This window comes from Balaenoptera borealis (genome assembly GCF_965194805.1).
Source record: "Balaenoptera borealis genome assembly, chromosome: 13".
Classification (NCBI taxonomy): Eukaryota; Metazoa; Chordata; class Mammalia; order Artiodactyla; family Balaenopteridae; genus Balaenoptera; species Balaenoptera borealis.
Genome location: NC_138870.1, coordinates 28,809,059 through 28,829,704, shown reverse-complemented (window position 1 = coordinate 28,829,704; position 20,646 = coordinate 28,809,059). Strand labels below are relative to the sequence as shown.

Genomic DNA, 20,646 nt, shown 5'->3' with positions numbered 1-20,646 from the left:
TGGGAGAGCCAAGTTCAGGACCCTGGTCCACAAGAGACCTCCCAACTCCCTGTAATATCAAACGGCAAAAATCACCCAGAGATCTCCATCTCAAGGCAAAGATCCAGCTCCACTCAACGACCAACAAGCTACATTTCTGGACAACCTATGCCAAACAAATAGCAAGATAGGAACATAACCCTATCCATTAGCACAGAGGCTGCCTAAAATCATAATAAGGCCACAGACACCCCAAAACACACCACCAGACGTGAACCTGCCCACTAGAAAGACAAGATCCAGCCTCATCCACCAGAACACAGGCACTAGTCCCCTCCACCAGGAAGCCTACACAACCCACTGAACCAACCTTAGCCACTGGGGACAGACACCAAAAACAATGGAAACTACGAACCTGCTGCCTGTGAAAAGGAGACCCCAAACACAGTAAGTTAAACAAAAGAAGACAGAAAAACACACAGCAGATGAAGGAGCAAGACAAAAACCCATCATACCTAACAAATGAAGAGGAAATAGGCAGTCTACCTGAAAAAGAATTCAGAATAATGATAGTAAAGATGATCCACAATCTTGGAAATAGAAAGGAGAAAATACAAAACGTTTAACAAGGACCTAGAAGAACTAAAGAGCAAACAAACAGAGATGAACAACACAATAAATGAAATTAAATATTCTCTAGAAGGGATCAATGGCAGAATAATAACTGACACAAAAGAATGGATAAGTGGCCTGGAATATAAAATAGTGGAAATAACTACTGCAGAGCAGAATAAAGAAAAAAGAATGAAAAGAATTGAGGACAGTCTCAGAGACCTCTGGGACAACATTAAATGCACCCATATTTGAATTATAGGGGTCCCAGAATAAGAAGAGAAAAAGAGAGGGACTGAGAAAATATTTGAAGAGATTATAGTTGAAAACTTCCCTAATATGGGAAAGGAATTCGTCAATCAAGTGCAGGAAATGTAGACACTACCATACATGATAAATCCAAGGAGAAACACATCAAGAAATATTAATCAAACTATCAAAAATTAAATACAAAGAACAAATATTAAAAGCAGCAAGGGAAAAACAACAAGTTACACATAAGGGAATCCACATAAGGTTAACAGCTGATCTTTCAGCAGAAACTCTGCAAGTCAGAAGGGAGTGGCAGGACATATTTAAAGTGATGAAGGAGAAAAACCTACAACCAAGATTACTCTACCCAGCAAGGAACTCATTCAGATTTGACAGAGAAATTAAAAGCTTTACAGACAAGCAAAAGCTAAGAGAATTCAACACCACCAAACCAGCTTTACAGCAACTGCTAAAGGAACTTCTCTAGTCAGGAAACACAAGAGAAGGAAAAGACCTACAATAATAAACCCACAACAATTAAGAATATGGTAATAGAAACATACATATCGATAATTACCTTAAACATACATGGAATAAATGCTCCAACCAAAATACATAGACTCTCTGAATGGATACAAAAACAAGACCCATATATATGCTGTCTACAAGAGACCCACTTCAGACCTAGGGACACATACAGAAAGTGAGAGGATGGAAAAAGATATTCCATGCAAATGAATCAAAAGAAAGCTGGAGTAGCAATTCTCATATCAGACAAAATAGACTTTAAAACAAAGACTATTACAAGAGACAAAGAAGGACAGTACATAATGATCAAGGGTTCGATCTAAGAAGAAGATATAACAATTGTAAATATTTATGCACCCAACATAGGAGCACCTCAATACATAAGGCAAATACTAACAGCCATAAAAGGGGAAATCGACAGTGACACAATCATAGTAGGGGACTTTAACACTCTGCTTTCACTAATGGACAGATCATCCAAAATGAAAATAAATAAGGAAATACAAGCTTTAAATGATACATTAAACAAGATGGACTTCATTGATATTTATAGGACATTCCTTCCAAAAACAACAGAATACACTTTCTTCTCAAGTGCTCATGGAACATTCTCCAGGATAGATCATATCTTGGGTCACAAATCAAGCCTTGGTAAATTTTTTAAAAATTGAAATCATATCAAGTATCTTTTCCAAACACAACGTTATGAGACTAGATATCAATTACAGGAAAAAATCTGTAAGAAATACAAACACATGGAGGCGAAACAGCACACTGCTTAATAACCAAGAGATCACTGAAGAAATCAAAGAGGAAATCAAAAAATACCTAGAAACAAATGACAATGAAAACACAATGACCAAAACCTATGGGATGCAGCAAAAGCAGTTCTAAGACGGAAGTTTATAGCTATACATGCCTACCTTAAGAAACAAGAAACATCTCAAATAAACAACCTAAACTCACATCTAAAGCAATTAGTGAAAGAAGAACAAAAACACCCCAAAGTTAGCAGATGGAAAGAAATCATAAAGATCAGATCAGAAAAAAATGAAAAAGAAATGAAGGTAATGATAGTAAAGATCCATAAAACTAAAAGCTGATTCTTTGAGAAGAAAAACAAAATTGATAAAGCAGATAAAGCCAGACTCATCAAAAAAAAAAAAAAAGGGAGATTCAAATCAATAGAATTAGAAATGAAAAAGGAGAAGTAACCACTGACACTGCAGAAATACAAACAATCATGAGAGATTACTACAAGCAACTCTATGCCAATAAAATGGACAACCTGGAAGAATTGGACAAACTCTTTGAAATGCACAACCTTCCAAGACTGAACTAGGAAGAAATAGAAAATATGTACAGACCAATCACAAGCACTGAAATTGAAACTGTGATTAAAAATCTTCCAACAAACAAAAGCCCAGGACCACATGGCTTCACAGGCGAATTCTATCAACCATTTAGAGTAGAGCGAACACCTATCCTTCTCAAACTCTTCTAAAATATGGCAGACGGGGGAAGACTCCCAAATTCAATCTACGAGGCCACCATCACTCTGATATCAAAACCAGAAAAAGATGTCACAATGACAGAAAAATACAAGCCAATATCACTGATGAACACAGATACAAAAATCCTCAACAAAATACTAGCAAACAGAATCCAACAGTACATTAAAAGGATCACACATTATGATGAAGTGTGGTTTATCCCAGGAATGCAAGAATTCTTCAATATACACTAATCAATCTAACGTGATACACCATATTAACAAATAGAAGGAGAAAAACCATATGATCATCTCACCAGATGCAGAGAAAGCTTTCAACAAAATTCAACACTGATTTATGACAAAAACCCTCCAGAAAGCAGGCATAGAGGGAACTTTCTTCAACATAATAAAGGCCATATATGACAAACCCACAGCCCACATAGTCCTCAATTGTGAAAAACTGAAACCATTTCCACTAAGATCAGGAACAAGACAAGTTTGCTCACTCTCTTCAGTATTATTCAACATTGTTTTGGAAGTTTTAGCCACAGCAATCAGAGAAGAAAAAGAAATAAAAGGAATCCAAATCGGAAAAGAAGAAGTAAAGCTGTCACTGTTTGCAGATGATATGATACTATACATAGAGAATCCTAAAGATGCTACCAGAAAACTACCAGAGGTAATCAATGAATTTGGTAAAGTTGCAGGATACAAAATTAATGCCCAGAAATCTCTTGCATTCCTATACACTAATGATGAAAAATCTGAAAGTGAAATTAAGAAAACACCCTCATTTACCATTGCAACAAAAAGAATAAAATATCTAGGAATATACCTACCTAAGGAGACAAGAGACCTGTATGCAGAAAATTATAAGACACTGATGAAAGAAATTAAAGATGATACAAATAGATGGAGAGATATGCCATGTTCTTGGATTGGAAGAATCAACATTGTGAAAATGACTCTACTACCCAAAGCAATCTACAGATGCAATGCAATCCCTATCAAACTACCACCAGCATTTTTCACAGAACTAGAACGAAATATTTCACAATTTGTATGGAAACACAAAAGACCCCGAAAAACCAAAGCAATCTTGAGAAAGAAAAACGGAGCTGGAGGAATCAAGCTCCCTGACTTCAGACTATACTACAAAGCTACAGTAATCAAGACAGTATGGTACTGGCACAAAAACAGAAATATAGATCAATGGAACAGGATAGAAAGCCCAGAGATATACCCACACACATATGGTCACCTTATCTTTGATAAAGGAGGCAAGCATATACAGTGGAGAAAAGACAGCCTCTTCAATAAGATGTGTTGGGAAAACTGGACAGCTACATGTAAAAGAATGAAATTAGAACACTCCCTAACACCATACACAAAAATATACTCAAAATGTATTAAAGACCTAAATGCAAGGCCAGACACCATCAAAGTCTTAGAGGAAAACATAGGCAGAACACTCTATGACATAAATTACAGCAAGATCCTTTTTGACCCAGCTCCTAGAGAAATGGAAATAAAAACACAAATAAACAAATGGGACCTAACGAAACTTAAAAGCTTTTGCACAGCAAAGGAAACCATAAACAAGATGAAAAGATAAACCTCAGAATGGGAAAAAATATTTGCCAATGAAGCAACTGACAAAGTATTAATCTCCAAAACATACAAGCAACACATGCAGCTCAATATCAAAAAAACAAACCACTAAATCCAAAAATGGCCAGAAGACCTAAATAAACATTTCTCCATAGAAGATATACAGATTGCCAACAAACACATGAAAGAATGCTCAACATCATTAATCATTAGAGAAATGCAAATCAAAACTACAATGAGATATCATCTCACACTGGTCAGAATGGCCATCATCAAAAAATCTAGAAACAATAAATGCTGGAGAGGGTGTGGAGAAAAGGGAACACTCCTGCACTGTTGGTGGGAATGTAAATTGATACAGCCACTATGGAGAACAGTATGGAGGTTCCTTAAAAAACTAAAAATAGAACTACCATATGACCCAGCAATCCCACTACTGGGCATATACCTTGAGAAAACCATAATTCAAAAAGAGTCATGTACCAAAATGTTCATTGCAGCTCTATTTACAATAGCCAGGACATGGAAGCAACCTAATTGTCCATCATCGGATGAATGGATAAAGAAGATGTGGCACATATATACAATGGAATATTACTCAGCCATAAAAAGAAATGAAATTGAGTTATTTGTAGTGAGGGGGATGGAGTTAGAGTCTGTCATACAGAGTGAAGTAAGTCAGAAAGAGAAAAATAAATACAGTATGCTAACACATATATATGGAATCTAAGGGGAAAAAAAAAAAGTCATGAAGAACTCAGTGGCAAGATGAGAATAACGACACAAACCTACCAGAGAATGGACTTGAGGATATGGGGAGGGGGAAGGGTAAGCTGTGACAAAGTGAGAGAGTGGCATGGACATATATACACTGCCAAACGTAAAATAGATAGCTAGTGAGAAGCAACCACATAACACAGGGAGATCAGCCCGGTGCTTTGTCACCACCTAGAGGTGTGGGATAGGGAGGGTGGGAGGAGGGAGTTGCAAGAGGGAAAAGATATGGGGACATATGTATATATATAACTGAGTTACTTTGTTATAAAGAGGAAACTGACACACCATTATAAAGCAATTATACTCTAATAAAGATGTTTAAAAAAATAAAATTAATTGTGGTGATGGGTTTTACAAGTATGTGAATATACTAACAACCATTTAATTATACACTTTAAGTAGATGAATTGATTTGTATTTGAATTATATCCCAATAAAGCTGTTACCAAGAAAATCAAGAGAATGGCAAACAAAAAATTTAGGATAGTGTTAATTTGGAAGTGGGAAGTAGAGGAGTAGAATAAGGATGAATAAATGTACAGGTGTAAATAACTAGAAATGGTCTAGTTCTTAAGATTTGAATTCACAGATGCTCCTTATACTAATAAATATGTATATTCACCATACCAACAAGCATAAAAGAGGACCTTGCATGGGCCAATGAAGACAATTTTTCTACAAGCCAAACATGATTAACAGAATTCTGTGCAACTGAGATTCATTTAAAAATTCATCAATTAGCCTTTATTTTGCTATATCTTGTATATCACATTCCCAGTTCACAAAACTGGATCAGTGGATCAAATGTGGTTAATTGAATCTGTTAAACAGGAATAAAAATTTAATTTTATAACATAAAATGGTAAATGTAAAATTAATAGGCATTGTTCTCTTTAAATCTTGCTTCTATCAAGATCAAGAATTATGTCTGTGTTCATTCCCCCACCGTCCCCATGTTCCCCACGCCTATATTCCCTTTTGAATAGATTTGTTTCATTTTGTTTATACTACAGTCTCAGTCATCATATGGGGAAATGAAATAGTAGCATTGCTGGCGAAAGAACTGACATACAAAAGTAACAATGGAGTAGAGGTTGAGGAGAGTGTTCTTACATTATAAAACATAGTTTATAAATAGTCTTACAAAATTTTTAGTCTAAAAGTTTTTGTTTTGTTGTTTATAGATTTAGTAACTTTGAAATATCAGTTTTAGTGGTTTTTTTTTTTTTTTGGTTGTTTAGTTGGTTGGTTGGGGGGTTTTTGTTTTTTGCATAAATTCCTGTTTACTCTCTTCGATGGTTTTGTTTCCCTTCAATGCTTCTACTTTTGAAAAGTGAGGATTGGCTATATATTTACTTGAAGGTAAATATTTATTGGCTTTAAGGCAATATCCCCAGTCCTTAATAAATGTGATGTAGAAGTTTTAAGGTAAAGATAAAATCTGAATCTGGAAGCCAATTTCAGCAAATTACTTCAATTATTAGCCAAGTTACATTTTTGAAACATTGTTTCATATAACCCATGATGTTATACAATTCAATGTGTTTCCAACAAACAATTTTATTTTCTACATGGTACACCTTTGTCTTCTTCGCAAATATTTTGGGAAACAAAATGCCTATCATATCTCAGATGCATAGTGTCATAAAAATATTTTAAAGTTCAGAGCATTTTGGAATTCCTTACAAAGCCTCACCATTGTTCAATCTAAACAATGAATTTTCTACATCATCACTAAAATTCAAATTTATATAGATGCCACACCTATGAGCACAGATCTTATTTAAATTAACTTTGATTTCTTTGACTCATTATAATAAACTCTAAGTTGTTTCCACCTGTCCCTTCAACAACAATAAAATTTAAGAATCTCTCCTTCAATTTTGATATTTAATTCAGCTGTCTTACATGAACTGACAGCTGTCATTTATTTGTACACCAGAAACTACTAAATAAATCCAAAAGGATCTACTTACAAATGCCATTCAGCATTCTAGTCCTTATGATTCTATTTTAAATTTGCACAATTCTATTGGAATATTGTCTTATAAACTAAAACTTTGGGATAGTTCTGAAGTAGATTATCTTTCTTCAATATAGACTTTGTTGTCTAAGTAAATATAGTAACTATTAATTTCAAGTGCATTCTAGTATTTTAACCTGTTGTGAGTGATTCGATAATTTAATTATAATTGTAAATATATAATTCTAATTATCAGCAATAGTTTTACCATGAAATTGGTATTCAGTCCTCAATTGTATTGATTTTAAAAATTATTTAATGTCCTTTATATTTTCTGAAAATTTCCAATGTTGTTTAATTCAGAATATTTTATATCATAGTTATTTTTCATGGGTAAATTTTTATTATTAGAACAAATGACACAAACAAGGGACTTCTACCTCCTACATATAAAATGATGAGAAATATCTGAACCAAGATGTTTTAAAATTTCAAGTTTTATTTTAAAGTTTCCTTGTTTTAAAGGTAAACTTTGGTTGGTACTATTTCTCTCTTCTTTTCGTGACTTTCAAAACAAGTGGATAATTATAACCTCATATTAGAACCTCAATGTATTCTCCTTATACTGCACCAGATGGAAACTTCTTGATAATAATAAAATATTTGTTTGTTTTACATTCTTGACTTAGTAATTGAATGAATAGAAATTGTTGTGAAAATGTTACATACAGTTTAAATATTGCACAGTTTAAAAGTCATCACAGGTATCAAGAAATAAATTATATCCAACCACAGCTGAAATTTAGGAGACTTGTGTATTCACATGATAATATTGTACAATGTCACCATAAACAAGCAAGCATGCTTGAACAGGCATATGCAAGACATAAGCAGGACAGAGATAGTAAGATGGCAGTAAGAAAATCAGTTGTGTCATTTTTATTTGCTTTCTGGCTGAAAATATTCAAGTGTTCACCTTGTCACAAAACAGATGGAAACATGATTTATCTCTTACATTACAGATTAGCTATACTTTAAAAAAATTACCACATTTTAACAGTTGCACATTCTCACCCTTCAGATTTTGGGTATGGTACAGGGTATATGTATCCCCAAAGTTCATTGACCTTATTCTTAAGATCAGAAAGTAGAACAATATTCTCTGAGTTTTGCAGAGAAAAAAATTGAGATAAAAATTCTACACAAGGTTGAATTTGCATTCAACTATAAGTACAAGAAAAGATATTTTTAGATGTGCAAGTATACAGAAAGTATAGTATATATATACACTTAATACAAAATATTTGAAGAAGTAATTTAACAAAATGAGAAAAGAACAAAAAAGCAAAGATCTTAAGAATAGAGAAGTCACAGTATAAAGGAATTATCTCTAAGAAAAAAGCTATTTTAAAAACTGAATAAATATTAAATTATTATAAAATTTAATATAATATAAAAATATCTTGAAAAAGAATATAGGATATAAAATATTAAATGGTAACAAAGACTTAAATTTCATATTTCACTAACAAAAACTGGAAATGAAATGTGGAAGGGATGACAGAAGAAAGGCAAGTTTAATGTGCTATAATACATGGAGGTTGTTAATAAATGCTTAGATGCAAATATTCATGGAAAATAATCGGTTATAGTTACCTAAAAACAGATATTACTATAATAAAAACAAAGAATACTCTTTCTATATTACCAGAGAGAAAAAACAAAGTAGTCAATATAGCAAAAGACCATTAAAAAGGAAAACAATAAGAAAAGATTTAAAGAACAATAAATTATAAACAAGATAACATAAGGTCATATATCAGTTAAGCTAATCAAAGCAAGTTAGAAACCTCATATATTTATATCAGACAGTGTTGGATTAAGGAAACAGCATGAATGTCTCACAATAAGACTTTGGCAAAATAAGTTATATCACATAGTGCACTAAAAAAATCACATTTCAGAAGAATACTTAATGATAACAGAAAATTATTTTTATACATTTTAAAGAGAAATTGCAAACAAAAGCTTTGATTTATAATATCAGCTGCCTTCTGAAGAGAATAAGCACACAGCAGTGTAGGTAGAGTGGTCTCAACTGCCATCTCAGGTACATTTTGATGCATAGAAAGAAGTTTAAAAGAAGATAAAGTTGTGACTGTTTCAGGAGAATGCATTTTGGCGTGATTGTTTTTTGCTTTATATATATATATTTTACTATAAATGCCAGGGATTTTCTAAAAAGGGGGAAAATTCTCTAGTCATTAGTTTATTCAATAAATATCTACTGAGCAGCTATTCTTTTTTTTTTAATTTTAATTTTTTTAAACATCTTTATTAGAGTATAATTGCTTTAGAATGGTGTGTTAGTTTCTGCTTTATAACAAAGTGAATCAGTTATACATATACATATGTCCCCATATCTCTTCCCTCTTGCATCTCCCTCCCTCCCACCCTCCCTATCCCACCCCTCTAGGTGGTCACAAAGCACCGAGCTGATCTCCCTGTGCTATGCGGCTGCTTCCCACTAGCTATCTATTTTACGTTTGGTAGTGTATATATGTCCATGACAATCTCTCACTTTGTCCCAGCTTACCCTTCCCTCTTCCCGTTCAAGTCCATTCTCTAGTAGGTCTGTGTCTTTATTCCCATCTTACCCCTCGGTTTTTCTTTTTTTCTTTTTTTAGATTCCACATATATGCATTAGCATACGGTATTTATTTTTCTCTTTCTGACTTACTTCACACTGTATGACAGATTCTAACACCATCCCCTCACTAAAAATAACTGAATTTCGTTTCTTTTATGGCTGAGTAATATTTCATTGTATATATGTGCCACATATTCTTTATCCATTGATCTGTTGATGAACATTTAGGTTGCTTCCATGTCCTGGCTATTGTAAATAGAGCTGCAATGAACATTTTGGTACATGATTCATTTTGAATTATACTTTTCTCAGGGTATATGCCCAGTAGTGGGATTAGTGGGTTGTATGTTAGTACTGTTTTTAGTTCTTTAAGGAACCTCCATACTCTTCTCCATAGGAGATGTATCAATTTACGTTCCCACCAACAGTACAACACTGTTCCCTTTCTTCCACACCATCTCCAGCATTTATTGTTTCTAGATGTTTTGATGATGACCATTCTGACCGGTGTGAGGTGATACTTCATTGAAGTTTTGATTTGCATTTCTCTAATGATTAATGATGTTGAGCATTCTTTCATGTGTTTGTTGGCAATCTGTATATCTTCTTTGGAGAAATGTTTATTTAGATCTTCTGCCCATTTCTGGATTGGGTGGTTTGTTTTTTTGATATTGAGCTGCATGAGCTGCTTTTAAATTTTGGAGATTAGTCCTTTGTCAGTTGCATCATTGGCAAATATTTTCTCCCATTCTGAGGGTTGTCTTTTCGTCTTGCTTATGGTTTCCCTTGCTGTGCAAAAGATTTTAAGTTTCATTCGGTCCCATTTGTTTATTTTTGTTTTTATTTCCATTTCTCTAGGAGCTGGGTCAAAAAGGATCTTGCTGTGATTTATGTCATAGAGTGTTCTGCCTATCTTTTCCTCTAAGAGTTTTATAGTGTCTGGTCTTACATTTAGGTCTCTAATCCATTTTGAGTTTATTTTTCTGTATGGTGTTAGGGAGTGTTCTAATTTCATTCTTTTACATGTAGCTGTCCAGTTTTCCCAGCACCACTTATTGAAGAGGCTGTCTTTTCTCCACTGTATATGCTTACCTCCTTTACCAAAGATAAGGTAACCATATGTGTGTGGGTATACCTCTGGGCTTTCTATCCTGTTCCATTGATCTATATTTCTGTTTTTGTGCCAGTACCATACTGTCTTGATTATTGTAGCTTTGTAGTATAGTCTGAAGTCAGGGAGCTTGATTCCTCCAGCTCCGTTTTTCTTTCTCAAGATTGCTTTGGTTATTCGGGGTCTTTTGTGCTTCCATACAAATTGTGAAATTTTTGTTCTAGTTCTGTGAAAAATGCTGGTGGTAGTTTGATAGGGATTGCATTGCATCTGTAGATTGCTTTGGGCAGTAGAGTCATTTTCACAATGTTGATTCTTCCAATCCAAGAACATGGTATATCTCTCCATCTATTTGTATCATCTTTAATTTCTTTCATCAGTGTCTTATAATTTTCCGCATACAGGTCTCTTGTCTCCTTAGGTAGGTATATTCCTAGATATATTATTCTTTTTGTTGCAATGGTAAATGGGAGTGCTTTCTTAATTTCACATTCAGATTTTTCATCATTAGTGTATAGGAATGCAAGAGATTTCTGGGCATTAATTTTGTTTCCTGCTACTTTACCACATTCATTGATTACCTCTACTTGTTTTCTGGTAGCATGTTTAGCATTCTCTATTTATAGAATTATGTCATCTGCAAACAGTGACAGCTTTACTTCTTCTTTTCTGATTTGGATTCCTTTTATTTCTCTTTCTTCTCTGACTGCTGTGGCTAAAACTTCCAAAACTATGTTGAATAAGAGTGGTGAGAGTGGGCAACCTTGTCTTGTTCCTGATCTTAGTGGAAATGTTTTCAGTTTTTCACCATTGAGGATGATGTTGGCTGTGGGTTTGTCATATATGACCTTTATTATGTTGTGGAAAGTTCCCTCTATGCCTACTTTCTGGAGAGTTTTTATCATAAATGCATGTTGAATTTTGTTGAAAGCTTTCTCTGCATCTATTGAGATGATCATATGGTTTTTCTCCTTCAATTTGTTAATATGGTGTATCACGTTGATTGATTTGCATATATTGAAGAATCCTTGCATTCCTGGGATAAACCCCACTTGATCATGGTGTATGATCCTTTTAATGTGCTGTTGGATTCTGTTTGCTAGTATTTTGTTGAGGATTTTGCATCTCTGTTAATCAGTGCTTTTGGCCTTTAGTTTTCTTTCTTTGTGACGTCTTTGTCCAGTTTTGGTATCAGGGTGATGGAGACTTCGTAGGATGAATTTGGGAGTGTTCCTCCCTCTCTATATTTTGGAAGAGTTTGAGAAGGATAGGTGTTAGCTCTACTCTAAATGTTTGATAGGATTCGCCTGTGAAGCCATCTGGTCCTGGGCTGTTTGCTGGAAGGTTTTTAATCACAGGTTCAATTTCAGTGCTTGTGACTTGTCTGTTCATATTTTCTCTTTCTTCCTGTTTCAGTCTCGGCAGGTTGTGCATTTCTAAGAATTTGTCCATTTCTTCCAGGTTGTCCATTTTATTGTCATAGAGTTGCTTGTAGTAATCTCTCATGATCGTTTGTATTTCTGCAGTGTCAGTTGTTACTTCTCCTTTTTCATTTCTAATTCTATTGATTTGAGTTTTCTCCCTTTTTTTTCTTGATGAGTCTCGCTAATGGTTTATCAATTTTGTTTATCTTCTCAAAGAACCAGCTTTTAGTTTTATTGATCTTTGCTATTGTTCCATTCATTTCTTTTTCATTTATTTCTGATCTGATCTTTATGATTTCTTTCCATTTGCTTACTTTGGGGTTTTTTTGTTCTTCCTTCTCTAATTGCTTTAGGTGTAAGGTTAAGTTGTTTATTTGAGATGTTTCTTTTTTCTTAAGGTAGGATTGTATTGCTATACATTTCCCTCTTAAAAAAAAACAAACTGATTTTGCTTCATCCCATTGGTTTTGTGTCATCGTGTTTTCATTGTCATTTGTTTCTAGGTATTTTTTTATTTCCTCTTTGATTTCTTCAGTTATCTCTTGGTTATAAAGGAGTGTGTTGTTTAGCCTCCATAAGTTTGTATTTTTTACAGATTTTTTCCTGTAATTGATATCTAGTCTCATAGCGTTGTGTTTGGAAAAGATACTTGATATGATTTCAATTTTTAAAAAATGTACCAAGCTTCATTTGTGACCCAAGATATGATCTATCCTGGAGAATGTTCCATGAACACTAGATAAGAATGTGTATTCTGTTGTTTTTGGGTGGAATGTCCTATAAATATCAATTAAGTCCATCTTGTTTAATGTATCATTTAAAGCTTGTGTTTCCTAATTTATTTTCATTTTGGATGATCTGTCCATTGGTGAAAGTGGGGTGTTAAAGTCCCTTACTATGATTGTGATACTGTCGATTTCCCCTTTATGGCTGTTAGTATTTGCCTTATGTGTTGAGGTGTTCCTATGCTGGGTGCATAAATTTTTACAACTTTTATATCTTCTTCTTGCTTTGATCCCTTGATCATTATGTAATGTCCTTCTTTGTCTCTTGTAATAGCCTTTATTTTAAAGTCTATTTTGTCTAATATGAGAATTGCTACTCCAGTTTTCTTTTGATTTCCATTTGCATGGAATATCTTTTTCCATCCCCTTACTTTCAGTCTGTATGTGTCCTTACATCTGAAGTGGGTCTCTTGTAGACAACATATATATGGGTCTCGTTTTTGTATCCATTCAGCCAATGTATGTCTTTTGGTTGGAGCCTTTAATCCATTTATGTTTAAGGTAATTATCAATATGTATGCTTCTATTACCATTTTCTTAATTGTTTTTGGTTTGTTATGTAGGTCTTTTCCTTCTCTTGTGTTTCTTGCCTAGAGAAGTTCCTTTAGCAGTTGTTGTAAAGCTGGTTTGGTGGTGCTGAATTCTCTTAGGTTTTGCTTGTCTGTAAAGGTTTTAATTTCTCCATCAAATCTGAATGAACTCCTAGCTGGGTAGAGTAATCTTGGTTGTAGGTTTTTCTCCTTCACCACTTTAAGTATGTCCTGCCACTCCCTTCTGGCTTGCAGAGTTCTTGGTGAAAGATCAGCTGTTAACCTTATGGGGATTCCCGTGTGTGTTATTTGTTGTTTTTCCCTTGCTGCTTTTAATATTTTTTCTTTGTTTTTAAATTTTGATAGTTTGATTAATATGTACCTTGGCGTGTTTCTCCTTGGATTTATCCTGTATTGGACTGTCTCTGTTTCCTGGACTTGATTAACTATTTCCTTTTCCATATTGGGAAATTTTTCATCTATAATCTCTTCAAATATTTTCTGAGTCCCTTTCTTTTTCTCTTTGTCTTCTGGGTCCCCTATAATTCGAATGTTAGTGCATTTAATGTTGTCCCAGAGGTCTCTGAGACTATCCTCAATTTTTTTCATTCTTTTTTCTTTATTCTGCTCTGCAGTAGTTATTTCCACTATTTTATATTCCAGGTCACTTATCTTTTCTTCTGCCTCAGTTATTTTGCTATTGATCCCGTCTAGAGAATTTTTAATATCATTTATTGTGTTGTTCATCACTGTTTGTTTGCTCTCTAGTTCTTCTAGGTGCTTGTTAAACGTTTCTTTTATTTTCTACATTCTATTTCCAAGATTGTGGATCATCTTTACTATCATTATTCTGAATTCTTTTTCAGGTAGACTGACTATTTCCTCTTCATTTGTTAGGTATGATGGGTTTTTGTCTTGCTCCTTCATCTGCTGTGTGATTCTCTGTCTTCTCATTTTGTTTAACTTACTGTGTTTGGGGTCTCTTTTTCTCAGGCTGCAGGTTCGTAGTTCCTGTTGTTTTTGGTGTCTGTCCCCAGTGGCTAAGGTTGGTTCAGTGGGTTGTGTAGGCTTCCTGGTGGAGGGGATTAGTGCCAGGGTTCTGGTGGATGAGGCTGGATATTGTCTTTCTGGTGGGCAGGTCCACGTCTGCTGGTATGTGTTGGGATGTCTGTGGCCTTATGATTTTCGGCAGTCTCTGTGTTAATGGATGAGGTTGTATTCCTGTCTTGCTAGTTGTTTGGCATAGGGTGTCCAGCAGTGTAGCCTGCTGGTCGTTGAGTGGAGCAGGGTCTTGGCGTTGAGATGCAGATCTCTGGGAGATTTTCACCATTTGATACTACGTGGAGCAGGGAGGTCTCTTTTGGACCCGTGTCCTGAACGTGGCTCTCCCACTTCAGACGCACAGACTTGAAGGCTGCCTGAAGCACCAAGAGCCTGTCATCCACACAGCTCAGAATAAAAGGGAGAAGAAAAAGAAAGAAACAAAGGAGAGAGAAGATGGCAGAAGAGTAAGACGTGGAGATCACCTTCCTCCCCATAGATACATCAGAAATACAGCTACACATGGAACTGCTCATATAGAACACCCACTGAATGCTGACAGAAGACGTCAGACCTCCCAAAAGGCAAGAAACTCCCCACGTACCTGGGTAGGGCAAAAGAAAAAAGAAATAACTGAGACAAAAGAATAGGGATGGGACCTGCAGCAGTGGGAGGGAGCCGTGAAGGAGGAAAGGTTTCCACACACTAGGAAGCCCCTTCGTGGGCAGAGACTGTGGGTGGCAGAGGGGGGAAGCTTCAGAGCCATGGAGGACAGTGCAGCCACAGGGGTGTGGAGGGCAAAGCAGTGAGATTCCCGCACAGAGGATCAGTGCCGACCAGCACTCACCAGCCCGAGAGGCTTGTCTGCTCACCCGCCGGGGCAGGCAGGGGCTGGGAGCTGAGACTCGGGCTTCATTTGTATCACTGGGGTTGGCAGCGTGAACACAGCCTGAAGGGGCTAGTGCACCACGGCTAGCCGGGAGGGAGTCTGGGAAAAGTTCTGGAGCTGCCGAAGAGATGAGAGACTTCTGCTTGTCTCTTTGTTTACTGGTGTGTGAGGAGAGGGGATTCAGAGCACCACCTAAATGAGCTCCAGAGACGGGCGTGAGCCGCGGCTATCAGCGCGGACCCCAGAGATGGGCATGAAACGTTAATGCTGCTGCTGCCACCACCAAGAAGCCTGTGTGCAAGCACAGGTCACTATCCACACACCGCCCCTCCCAGAGCCTGTGCATCCCACTACTACCAGGGTCCTGTTATCCAGGAACAACTTCCATGGGAAAACGCATGGTGCCTCAGGCTGGTGCAACGTCATGGCGGCCTCTGCTGCCGCAGGCTCGCCCCGCATCCATACCCCTCCCTCACTCCAGCCTGAGTGAGCCAGAGGCCCCGAATCAGCTGCTCCTTTAACCCCCTCCTGTCTGGGCGTGAACAGACGCCCTCAGGCGACCTACATGCAGAGGCGGGTCCAAATCCAAAGCTGAGCCCCGGGAGCTGTGCAAACAAAGAAGAGAAAGGGAAATTTCTCCATGTAGCTGCAGGTGCAGCAGATTAAATCTCCACAAACAACTTGATGTACCTGCATCTGTAGAATACCTGAATAGACAACGAATCATCCCAAATTGAGGAGGTGGACTTTGGGAGCAAGATATATTATTTTTCCCCCTTTTCCGCTTTTTGTGAGTGTGTTTGTGTATGCTTCTACGTGAGATTTTTTCTGTATAGCTTTGCTTTCGCCATTTGTCCTAGAGTTCTGTCCATCTGGTTTTTTTTTTTTCTTTAACTTTAAAGAATTTTTTTTCTTAATTATTCTTTATTTTAATAAGTTTATTTTATATTATCTTACTTTATTTTATCCTCTTTCTTTCTTTCTTTCTTTCTTTCTTTCTTTCTTTCTATTTTTTCTCCCTTTTATTCTGAGCAGTGTGGATGAAAGGCTCTTGGTGCTCCAGCTAGGCATCAGGGCTGTGCCTCTGAGGTGGGAGAGCCAACTTCAGGATATTGGTCTACAAGAGACATCCCAACTCCACATAACACCAAATGGCAAAAATCTCCCAGACATCTCCATCTGAACACCAAGACCCAGCTTCACTCAATGACCAGCAAGCTACAGTGCTGGACACCCTATGCCAAACAACTAGCAAGACAGGAACACAGCCCCATCCATTAGCAGAGTGGCTGCCTAAAATCATAATAAGGCTACAGACACCCTGAAAAACACCACCAGACGTGGTCGTACCCACCAGAAAGACAAGATCCAGCCTCATCCACCAGATCACAGGCACTAGTCCCCTCCACCAGGAAGCCTACACAACCCACTGAACCAACCTTAGCCACTGGGGACAGACACCAAAAACAACAGGAACTATGAACCTGCAGCCTGTGAAAAGGAGACCCCAAACACAGTAACATAAGCAAAATGAGAAGACAGAGAAACACACAGCAGATGAAGGAGCAAGGTAAAAACACACCAAACCTAACAAATGAAGAGGAAATAAGCAGTCTACCTGAAAAAGAGTTCAGAATAATGATACTAAAGATGATCCAAAATCTTGAAAATAGAATAGACAAAATGCAAAAAACATTTAACAAGGACCTAGAAGAATTATAGAGGACCCAAGCAATGATGAAAAAATAAATAAATAAAATTAAAAATACTGTGGAAGTGATCAATAGTAGAATAACTGAGGCAGAAGAAAGGATAAGTGACCTGGAAGATAAAATAGTGGAAATAACTACTGCAGAGCAGAATAAAGAAAAAAGAATGAAAAGAACTGAAGACAGTCTCAGAGACCTCTGGGACAACATTAAACACACCAACATTCGAATTATAGGGGTCCCAGAAGAAGAAGAGAAAAAGAAAGGGACTGAGAAAATATTTGAAGAGATTATAGTTGAAAACTTCCCTAATATGGGAAAGGAAATAGTTAATCAAGTCCTGGAAGCACAGAGAGTCCCATACAGGATAAACCCAAGGAGAAACACGCCAAGACACATATTAATCAAACTATCAAAAACTAAATATAAAGAAAACATATTAAAAGCAGCAAGGGAAAAACAACAAATAACACACAACGGAATCCCCATAATTCTCCTGATGCTTCAGCAGAAACTCTGCAAGCCAGAAGGGAGTGGCAGGAAATATTTAAAGTGGTGAAGGAGAAAAACCTACAACCAAGATTACTCTACCCAGCAAGGATCTCATTCAGATTTGATGGAGAAATTAAAACCTTTACAGACAAGCAAAAGCTGAGAGAGTTCAGCACCACCAAACCAGCTTTACAACAAATGCTAAAGGAACTTCTCTAGGCAAGAAACACAAGAGAAGGAAAACACCTACAATAACAAACCCAAAACATTTAAGAAAATGGGAATAGGAACAAACATATCGATAATTACCTTAAATGTAAATGGATTAAATGTGCCCACCAAAAGACACAGACTGGCTGAATGGATACAAAAACAAGACCTGTATATATGCTGTCTACAAGAGACTCACTTCAGACCTAGGGACACAAACAGACTGAAAGTGAGGGGATGGAAAAAGATATTCCATGCAAATGGAAATCAAAAGAAAGCTGGAGTAGCAATTCTCATATCAGACAAAATAGACTTTAAAATAAAGACTATTACAAGAGACAAAGAGGGACAGTACATAATGATCAAGGGAGCGATCAAAGAAGAAGATATAACAATTGTAAATATTTATGCACCCCACATAGGAGCACCTCAATATATAAGGCAAATACTAACAGCCATAAAAGGGGAAATCAACAGTAACAAAATCATAGTAGGGGACTTTAACACCTCACATTCACCAATGGACAGATCATCCAAAATGAAAATAAATAAGGAAACACAAGCTTTAAATGATACATTAAACAAGATGGACTTAATTGATATTTATAGGACATTCCACCCAAAAACAACAGAATACACATTTTCCTCAAGTGCTCATGGAACATTCTCCAGGATAGATCATACGTTGGGTCACAAATCAAGTCTTGGTAAATTTAAGAAATTTGAAATCGTATCAAGTATCTTTTCAGACCACAACGCTATGAGACTAGATATCAATTACAGGAATAGATCTGTAAAAAATACAGACACATGGAGGTTAAACAATACACTACTTTATAACGAAGTAATCACTGAAGAAATCAAAGGGGAAATCAAAAAATACCTCGAAACAAATGACAATGGAGACATGACGACCCAAAACCTATGGGATGCAGGAAAAGCTGTTCTAAGAGGGACGTTTATTGCAATACAAGCCTACCTCAAAAAACAGGAAACATCTCAAATAAACAACCTAACCTTGCACACAAAGCTATTAGAGAAAGAAGAATAAAAACCACCAAAGTTAGCAGAAGGAAAAAAACATAAAGATCAGGTCAGAAATAAATGAAAAGAAATGAAGGAAACAATAGCAAAGATCAATAAAACTAAAAGCTGGTTCTTTGAGAAGATAAACAAAATTGATAAACCATTAGCGAGACTCATCAAGAAAAAAAAGGGAGAAGACTCAAATCAATAGAATTAGAAATGAAAAAGGAGAAGTAACAGCTGACACTGCAGAAATACAAACGATCATGAGAGATTACTACAAACAACTCTATGCCAATAAAACGGACAACCTGGGAGAAATGGACAAATTCTTAGAAATGCAGAACCTGCCTAGACTGAACCAGGAAAAAATAGAAAATATGAACAGACCAATCACAAGCACTGAAATTGAAACTGTGATTAAAATTCTTCCAACAAACAAAAGCCCAGGGCCAGATGGCTTCACAGGCGAATTCTGTCAAACATTTAGAGAAGAGCTAACACCTATTCTTCTCAAATTCTTCCAAAATATAGCAGAAGGAGAAACACTCCCCAACTCATTCTATGAGGCCACCATCACCCCGATACCAAAACCAGACAAAGATGTCACAAAGAAAGAAAACTACAGGCCAACAGCACTGATTAACAGAGATGCAAAATCCTCAACAAAATACTAGCAAACAGAATACAGCAGCACATTAAAAGGATCATACACCATGATCAAGTGGGGTTTATTCCAGCAATGCAAGGATTCTTCAATATACGCAAATCAATCAACGTGATACACCATATTAACAAATTGAATGAGAAAACCATATTATCACCTCAATAGATGCAGAGAAAGCTTTCGACAAAATTCAACACCCATTTATGATAAAAGCCCTGCAGAAAGTAGGCATAGAGGGAACTTTCCTCAACATAATAAAGGCCATATATGACAAACCCACAACCAATATCGTCCTCAATGGTGAAAAACTGAAACCATTTCCACTAAGATCAGGAACAAGGCAAGGTTGCCCACTCTCACCACTCTTATTCAACATAGTTTTGGAATGTTTAGCCACAGCAATCAGAGAAGAAAAAGAAATAAAAAGAATCCAAATTGGAAAAGAAGTAAAGCTGTCACTGTTTGCAGATGATATGATACTATACATAGAGAATCCTAAAGATGCTACCAGAAAATTACCAGAGCTAATCAATGAATTTGGTAAAGTAGCAGGATACAAAATTAATGCCCAGAAATCTCTTGCATTCCTAATGATGAAAAATCTGAAAGTGAAATTAAGAAAACACTCCCATTTACCACTGCAACAAAAATAATAAAATATCTAGGAATAAACCTACCTAAGGAGAAAAAAGACCTGTATGCAGAAAATTATAAGACACTGATGAAAGAAATTAAAGATGATACAAATAGATGGAGAGATATACCATGTTCCAGGATTGGAAGAATCAACATTGTGAAAATGACTCTACTACCCAAAGCAATCTACAGATTCAATGCAATCCCTATCTAAACTAGCACTGGCATTTTTCACAGAACTAGAACAAAAAATTTCACA

General features: G+C 36.1%; 1 long non-coding RNA gene across 1 annotated transcript in view; it reads right to left on the bottom strand.

Annotated features, from left to right (window-relative positions):
* LOC309610004 overlaps window positions 1-20,646 on the bottom strand; it is a 263,329-nt gene that overhangs the window by 229,560 nt on the left and 13,123 nt on the right. The gene's annotated exons all lie outside the window — the stretch shown is intronic.